General features: G+C 42.5%; 1 pseudogene; it reads right to left on the bottom strand.

Moving 5' to 3' along the window:
* Positions 1-1511: 1511 nt before the first annotated feature.
* Positions 1512-7208, bottom strand: LOC127922635 (death-associated protein kinase 2-like; annotated as a pseudogene).
* Positions 7209-8451: the final 1243 nt, after the last annotated feature.

Here is an 8451-nt window from a genome sequence, read left to right as displayed (position 1 = left end):
CTGTTTGTGAGTCCTCTATGGCAACGGGCATGTGCTCTGTAGGATGCACATTGGAAGGAGAGAGGGCATGGGCAGATTCAGGAATTTACAGTGTGTGAAAGCTCTTTATTTCCTTGGCCCCCTCTCTCCAAGAATGCTGCTGACTCCTTGGATCCTGCTCATCTTGGAAGTGCCAACTATTCAACCCCGTTTCAAAACCTCTATACCCTTGTATAAACCCAGAGGAAAATGGCAACAATTCCCCACCCTTCCATAAGAATATGAGGTTGACAGCCTGGAACCAATTTAGAACATTTAGAAAAATAACTGAAAGACTGAAGTTTGTAGGCCTCACTTCTTCTAATCCATTTGTCTGTTACAATGAACTTTGACAATGATTGTGATGTTAACTCTAGGTTCGCAGTGGTCAAGTTGGATACAGGTTGCCGTTCACTGACTGTCTTGACCTCATCTTGTGCCACAGAAACTGATAACTCAACCAGTGCAAGTAGTTTGCTGTCTTTAAAAAATGGTGAGCTTTCAAAGTAACAAATGTGTATATACTGTAATAGCTTTAACATCACAGACTAACATTTTCTTATTCACCATCACACAATTCACAAAACATGGTTGTTGTCAGTATTAAACTCTCATTATTTTATATATATATATAAATAAAACAAGCCTACACAAGGTTATAAAGTAGCTTTCCCTTTCAAAAACAACTATAAAATTGACCTTTGACATAAGCCAAAGATAGTTGAAATGTTCAATAAAGTATATCGAAGATGAAGTTTGATAAGGCTTTTAAGGGCCCTACACACTAAGACTACATTACACATGTCAGTGTCCAACACGGCTATAGCTGTGTATAGTACAGTAGCTCTGTTTAAACTTATATCTACATTTGACACAAATAATGTATCCACTTAAAGGCAGAATTAGAAAAACAGGCCTTCTATTTCCAATTGTATGGCTTGTATAGTTCCCTAATTTCATGTGAAACACTCAATTAACATTTTAGTTACCAAGTACTTTTTCTAGTTAACTGTATGAAATGCAAATGTCTCAAATGCAAATAAAAACGAGTTTGGAATAGTCTTGACCTTTTGATAGGCATACAGCAGTCAAAAATATCAGAACATGTGGCAGAGGCTAAATAATAACCACGTAATATTGTAAGGCATAATAATTGCAATCGAGGTTAGCTATAAGTGTGACAAACTCTATCCCGTGCACCAAAACAAACGTTTTGGCATGTTCAGAAAATAAACATGTCAAACTTAAAAGGCACAGGCAAATACATAAAAGGCACAGGCAAATGCTAGGTCAAATGGGGGTGAAGTGTAACAGAAGCAGTTTGGTAAACTACAGTGGTTTAATCAGGAACGGTGTCTGAGACATTAAGATTCAACTCTGTGGACTAACACTGGCTTTAGGCACCTGCACATCATGGGTTCGTCACTCGTATTGTCACTGGCATAGTCAGTCATTCTGTAACTCAGACTATTGTTGATTGGTGCACTCACAAAAGGCTTCTCCCATTTCCCCCATGGTGGGATGGATAGAGGTGGTCTGAGGCTGTGTTAGTGACCCCAGTGGTCTTCTTTAGGAACTGCTGCTGAGTCTGCGGCGAATGAGAGAAGCAGGCTTGGTCTCCGTGTCCTCCTGGTCGCTCTCACATTGCCTCTGACAAGGGGACAATTGCAGAGATATTCAGACATAAGCATATCAACAGCCTCATCGATATGTTGATATTCAGAGTATGGATTTATAACAGTTAAATAAAGGGATTGTAACATTATGATGAAATATGGGTGCAATATTTCATTGTAGTTTCCAGTTTTTGTTCTTTCCCTGGCATATAAATGATTAGTGTATTACGATTTATTAAAATTGGTGTTATTGATTGCCCAGACGGTACCCACAGCTAGTTATATAGGTCTTAGTCAGACTTTAAGAACAGGGCAGAAGCCAGCATGTCCCCTGGTCTAGACCCAGTCCTTTCTGCTCTCTCTTACCAGTTCTGGGTCCTCCTGGGACCTGCTTTTACACTGCAACTGCAGGCGAAATAATCTGTTACACGCCCACACCATGTTATATGACATCTACAGAGAGAGAGGGGGGGAGGATTTAAAAAGGGCATTGAAAGAGGTGTCCACAGAAAAACAAGACTTTGGAAAGAAAAAGGCAAATATGATGCAATACAATGTCCGGACCAGCAGGTGTCCCCCTCTCACCAATATTGTAGGACTACTGCTGCACACTAATGCAGATACAAGGTAGGAGAAAAGAAGAGGAAGCTACTTTGGAGTATTGAGATGCACTACTGGGCCTCACCTTCCATTTCCTTTTGGCGTTGAACTTCTTGAAGCTTTTCATGTTAATGGACGACCGACTTCTGTTATCCGCCTGTTTGCGTGTGAGGGGCTGATAAACAACGAATTAACGTGCTATTTTTAATAGACGCTTTATCCAAAGTGACATGCAGTTCACAGCTTTTCTGTGTGAATCATACTCACAACTTAAGCTTTCCTACTCAAACCTTCAGCACAATAATGTGCTTATGTTGGGTTTATGTATTGAAGTTACAATTCTCTCTTCTCTCACCTTGATCCAAGGGTGTACTAGACATTCATCCGCTGTCATTCTCTCTCTGTTGGAGGGACACACATCATTAAGTAATAGACTGTTGCATGGTATACAGAGGTTATAGACAATAACCATATCAATGAAACTAATAAATTAATGAGTGATCGTTTGTTTACATTGGGTCTTTGACCAGCAGTTTCTCAATAAAGTCTTTGGCCATGGCGCTGGTCTGGGTGAAATAGTTCTCTTCAAACTCATAGATCATCCCCACGATATTCTTTAGTGTCTCCTCGTCATTATCTCCTTGAAAGGGGACAAACCACTCAACCTGTAGAATAGGGGGTATTAAAGAATATGTGTAGCTACCAGAGGAGGCTGGTGGGCAGAGCTATATGAGGACAGGCTCATTGTAATGGCTGCAATGTAATAAATGGCATGGGAGTCAAACGTGGTTTCATGTTTGATACCGTTCCATTTATTTCATTACAGACATTACAATTAGCCGGTCCTCCTATAGCTCCTCCCACCAACCTCCACTGGTAGTTACGGTATGTACATTTCAAATTGTCCACTTGTTTTGCATACTCACAATATGTAGGTTATCACACCAATACTCCTGAAGAGAAGAGAGATATGAGTGACTTTGTGCACAAAACGATTTACCCTGATAGTCAAGGCAGCTGGGACATTTTGTTTGGTTTTTCTAATGAATAACATTGTAGTAATGGTTACCAAATGTCGGCTGCCTCGCTCAGGGGTTCATAGTTAATCACCTCAGGGGCTGGGAATAAAATGGAAAGGGAGAAGGGGAGAGAGAGAGAAAGTGAGAGATAATGAGATACACATAATACAATCCAGCCTTATCCAGAAAAACAAAGTGTGTGTAACAGAGGAAAAGAACTGATAGTAAACGAGAGAGACCTCTTTTGTAAGGACTTGAGAATACAATAGAGGAGAGTAACTTCCTTTTGTCACAACAGTCACTGTGTCATTGTGTTAGGGAAACACTGGGTGATGCTAACACTGCTGTTGCACAATATAATGGCATTCTCTAATGATTAATAATGAATAAATGCTCTAAGGACGTCATTGTAAATAAGAATTTGTTCTCAACTCACTTGCCTAGTTAAATAAATAAAAATATATAAATAAATCCTAAAATCTTACAGTAGAACACATGAAAATGTGCAACTAGTTGGGGAATGAGTGGGTTATGGTAGAACCCATGGCCCAACAATAATACCCATGCAACCCTCCTGCCCTCTCTTATAGTAATCATTCCGTTACACTCTTTGTGTTGGCGACTCAGGTTGCATCACGTATTTCAGGCCTGTTGAAACTTCTCACCTAGTCACACGTCTCTCTCTCACTACCCCCAGAGCCCCACCACACGCTCTGATGTCACATCCTGTCCACAACCACACTACTACCCCTTGGAAACTGTCTCTATGGAAACCTCAGCACCTTTCTAGAGGCTCATGCTAAATAAAAACTAAAACAGACAGGAAGACACACTGTACACACATCAAACATACACACCATAATCACACACTAACAAAATGCTCACACAACATGAGACGCATACTGATTGACACAATTTCCACCAAACACAGACAGTAAACGTGGAATGTTCCACTTACCGATGTACTGTGGGGTCCCAGATAGGCTCCTGTACTCCTCTCCTGTTTGAGGCAATGGGCCAGTCCAAAGTCAATGATCTTGATGTGGGGGTGTGGCATCGTCTTGTCAGCCAGCATGATGTTCTCTGGCTAAATGGAAAACAGAGAATGTTACACACACAATGCCAAATGCTGATGGAATGAAAAACAGCCCAAATGGGTTTAGGCAAGGGGCAACAGAGTCAGGAAACGGGAGGCCAGTCCCACCTAATTCATGGTACGGGGAAGCACTGCTTTCTATCAGCTCTATTTCTATTCCTGTGTGTCTCACCTTGAGGTCAAAGTGGGCAATGTTCTTAGTGTGCATAAAGCCCACTCCCATGAGGATCTGCTTCAAGAACTCTATGGCCTCCTCCTCAGACAGGCTCTCCTTCTCTGCTATGAAATCAAACAGCTCCCCACCACTGATACTAGAGCAGAGAGAGGGAGGAGGGGGGGCAGTGAGAAGGAAGTGGGGGAAAAAAGTAGATAGAATTAAGTAGATGTAAGTTTGTCAGGAGAATATCTTCATCACATACAGATGTCGGATCTTAATTTGATCACTCTGTTGCAGGAGACATTTAAAACTTGTAATATATTTGAGGTTTAAAAGGCTTCTGAAGTTTGTATTTTCTATTTTGACATTTCAAACTTGATTTTCCCTTAGGAATAATGTATCAACCCCTACACAAATGTCCATGAATTATAATCCACAAAATAATTCACATTTCTTGTTGCTGCAGGATTTTTCCCTGCTGTAGCAAGCTGGCTCAAATTAAGACCCTACATCTGTTGACTTATAATAACTAGACCAAGTTATGAAAATGGCATCTCATTCCTATTAAAGTTACTCGAAAGTGAATCAGCCTAAAAGTTTGCTTCCAGATGTTATATTCATGCGCTCTTGTTTCCTGGAGTGCAGCACCAATTTGGTTGCAGTTGTGAGTGTGTCTGTATTTGGGGGCTATTGTTCAGTTATATTAACAAGTTTTGAGTTGTCTGTCTGGCCTGGACTATTAGATCAATGCTAGTAATGACAGGAGGATTAGATGGGCTGACGGGGCCAAGTGCTTCTCATCGTGTTCCCATTAAACAGGGTGGGAGTGAGAGTGGTGCTCCACGCAACTATTTCCATCCCACCTGCTGTGGGCTGAGGGGAAGACGGACAGACGGACGGACGGACGGACGGACGGACGGACGGACGGACGGACGGACAGACAGACAGACAGACAGACAGAGGTCTCCCCCTCCCTCCATCTGTCCCCACTTGACTCACAGCTCCACGATGAGCACCACCTCGGCACGACTCTCAAACACATCCCTGAGGGCCATGACGTTGGCGTGCTGCAGGCTCTGCAGTATCTCCACCTCCCTCTCCACACTCTTCCTCTCCAGGCCCAGGCGGCTACTGGCGCTCCGACGCAGCTTCAGGAACTTCCCCGCCCAGTTGACCTTGGACGCCCGCTCCAGCACCGCACGCACTTGCCCAAAGTGACCACTAGAGGGGGGCAGAGAGGGATGATATCGTAGGAAACGTTTGCATTGTGCTCTATATTACGCTGTACTACTCCTGTGATGCTAATAGGCCTAAAGCTAGTTTGAGTGTTTGATTAGAGTGAATAACTGAGAGAGGGCCTCCAACTGCTCTTAAACGCGAGTAAAACCAAATGCATGCTTTTAACCGATCGCTGCCTGCACCCGCATGCCCGACTAGCATCACCACCCTGGATGGTTCCAACCTTGAATATGTGGACATCTATAAGTACCTAGGTGTCTGGCTAGACTGCAAACTCTCCTTCCAGACTCACATCAAACATCTCCAATCAAAAATCAAATCCAGAGTCGGCTTTCTATTCCGCAACAAAGCCTCCTTCACTCATGCTGCCAAGCTTACCCTAGTAAAACTGACTATCCTACCGATCCTCGACTTCGGCGATGTCATCTACAAAATGGCTTCCAACACTCTACTCAGCAAACTGGATGCAGTCTATCACAGTGCCATCCGTTTTGTCACTAAAGCACCTTATACCACCCACCACTGCGACTTGTATGCTCTAGTCGGCTGGCCCTCACTACATATTCGTCGCCAGACCCACTGGCTCCAGGTCATCTACAAGTCCATGCTAGGTAAAGCTCCGCCTTATCTCAGTTCACTGGTCACGATGGCAACACCCATCCGTAGCACGCGCTCCAGCAGGTGTATCTCACTGATCATCCCTAAAGCCAACACCTCATTTGGCCGCCTTTCGTTCCAGTACTCTGCTGCCTGTGACTGGAACGAGATTGCAAAAATCGCTGAAGTTGGAGACTTTTATCTCCCTCTCAACTTCAAACATCAGCTATCCGAGCAGCTAACCGATCGCTGCAGCTGTACATAGTCTATAGGTAAATAGCTCACCCTTTTTCACCTACCTCATTCCCATACTGTTTTTATACTGTTTTTATTTATTTACTTTTCTGCTCTTTTGCACACCAATATCTCTACCTGTACATGCCCATCTGATCATTTATCACTCCAGTGTTAATCTGCAAAATTGTATTATTCGCCTACCTCCTCATGCCTTTTGCACACATTGTATATAGACTGCCCATTTTTTTCTACTGTGTTATTGACTTGCTAATTGTTTACTCCATGTGTAACTCTGTGTTGTCTGTTCACACTGCTATGCTTTATCTTGGCCAGGTCGCAGTTGCAAATGAGAACTTGTTCTCAACTAGCCTACCTGGTTAAATAAAGGTGAAATAAAAAAATTTAAAAAAAGGGGCATTGCACCTTTCTAGTACTATTTACATAGCAGTGTATTCCTAGCATTATATGTAAATTAAGTGAAATTCAAATCAATTCAAATGAACATCAATTCATGTCTAGCGCTGTTCCATTCTCTACTCCAAACCTTCTCACTCACCTGCCAAGCACCTCTCCAATCTCATAGTAGTCCTCCACATTCTGCAGCTTAATCTGAGCCATGGTCTTCCTCTTTTCCCTCTTCCCCCCTCACACTATTTTTCTGGTTGTTTTCCAGAGCTACTGCACTCTGTAGAAGTGAGGGAAGAAAGAGGGATGACAGAACAGATTTGGAAGGTAAACTAAAATGTATTTCAAATATAGAAGCAAGTAAGTCACCAGACAGCATCAGGAACCATGGAAGAATGCCGGACAATAAACAGTACTCTGTGTGTAGATATAATTATGTCAAGCGTATAGCAGCAGATAAACTAATGGAAACCAACATGGACATAAATTGAAAAAGGCACACACACACACGCACACCAACCAACACAACCATGGTCGCTGGCAGATGTTTTGGGTTGGCATAGGGGAGGGGGTGTGGAGCGATTTTAAAAGAAATGTATTTATCATCATCCATACTTTGCGCAACTATGCACACAAGAAAACAGCCAACCCCCATGATTTGTATCACGTTACAGTTTTTTCAATCACTTTGATGAGATTTTCACACGTATGTCACAACTGTTAGTACACAACTCAAAACAGATCCTCAAAAAGGTAGTTGTTTCACAACTCTAAGCACTTTTTCAATTGACTTGATTCTATATCAAGTGCTGAAGATTTGCACTGTAGCACGATTGAAATCTAGGCCACAATTCAATTTGTATTGTGAAAGTTCAGCGCTATAGCGCGATTGAAATTGATAGGTAATTTCTGATTGAGGCGAAATATGCAGAGTTTACCGTGAATACAGTCTCCCCCGAACGCGGAACAGTGCCTTTAATTTAAATCACGCTATAGCAATTTGATTGCAAATGGGATAGAAATCAAGGATATTTTCAGTAAATGTTTATGGGTAGTGCCAGTGTATTGCCTAATGTGAAAACAGTGTAATATTGTCACGCCCTGACCGTAGAGCATTTTATTTCTCTCTATTTGGTTAGGTCAGGTGTGATGTAGGGTGGGCATTCATGTTTTATATTTCTGTGTGTTTGGCCGAGTGTGGTTCCCAATCAGAGGCAGCTGTCTATCGTTGTCTCTGATTGGGAATCATACTTAGGCAGCCTGTTTTGCCACCTTAGTTGTGGGTAGTTGTCTGTGTTAGTGGTCTGTATAGCCCTAGGAAGCTGCACGGTCGTTTCTTGTTTTGTTGGCGACATTCTTAATAAAGGAAAATGTACGCTCACCACTCTGCACCTTGGTCCAGTCATTTCCCTGACGATGTTCGTGACTAATATACTGTCATTGAATGTAATAGGCTACAGTACTGTC

This window comes from Oncorhynchus keta, unplaced genomic scaffold (genome assembly GCF_023373465.1).
Source record: "Oncorhynchus keta strain PuntledgeMale-10-30-2019 unplaced genomic scaffold, Oket_V2 Un_contig_26499_pilon_pilon, whole genome shotgun sequence".
Taxonomy (NCBI): domain Eukaryota; kingdom Metazoa; phylum Chordata; class Actinopteri; order Salmoniformes; family Salmonidae; genus Oncorhynchus; species Oncorhynchus keta.
The sequence above is the reverse complement of the archived record's forward strand: the minus strand, read 5'-3'. Positions and strand labels throughout refer to the sequence as shown.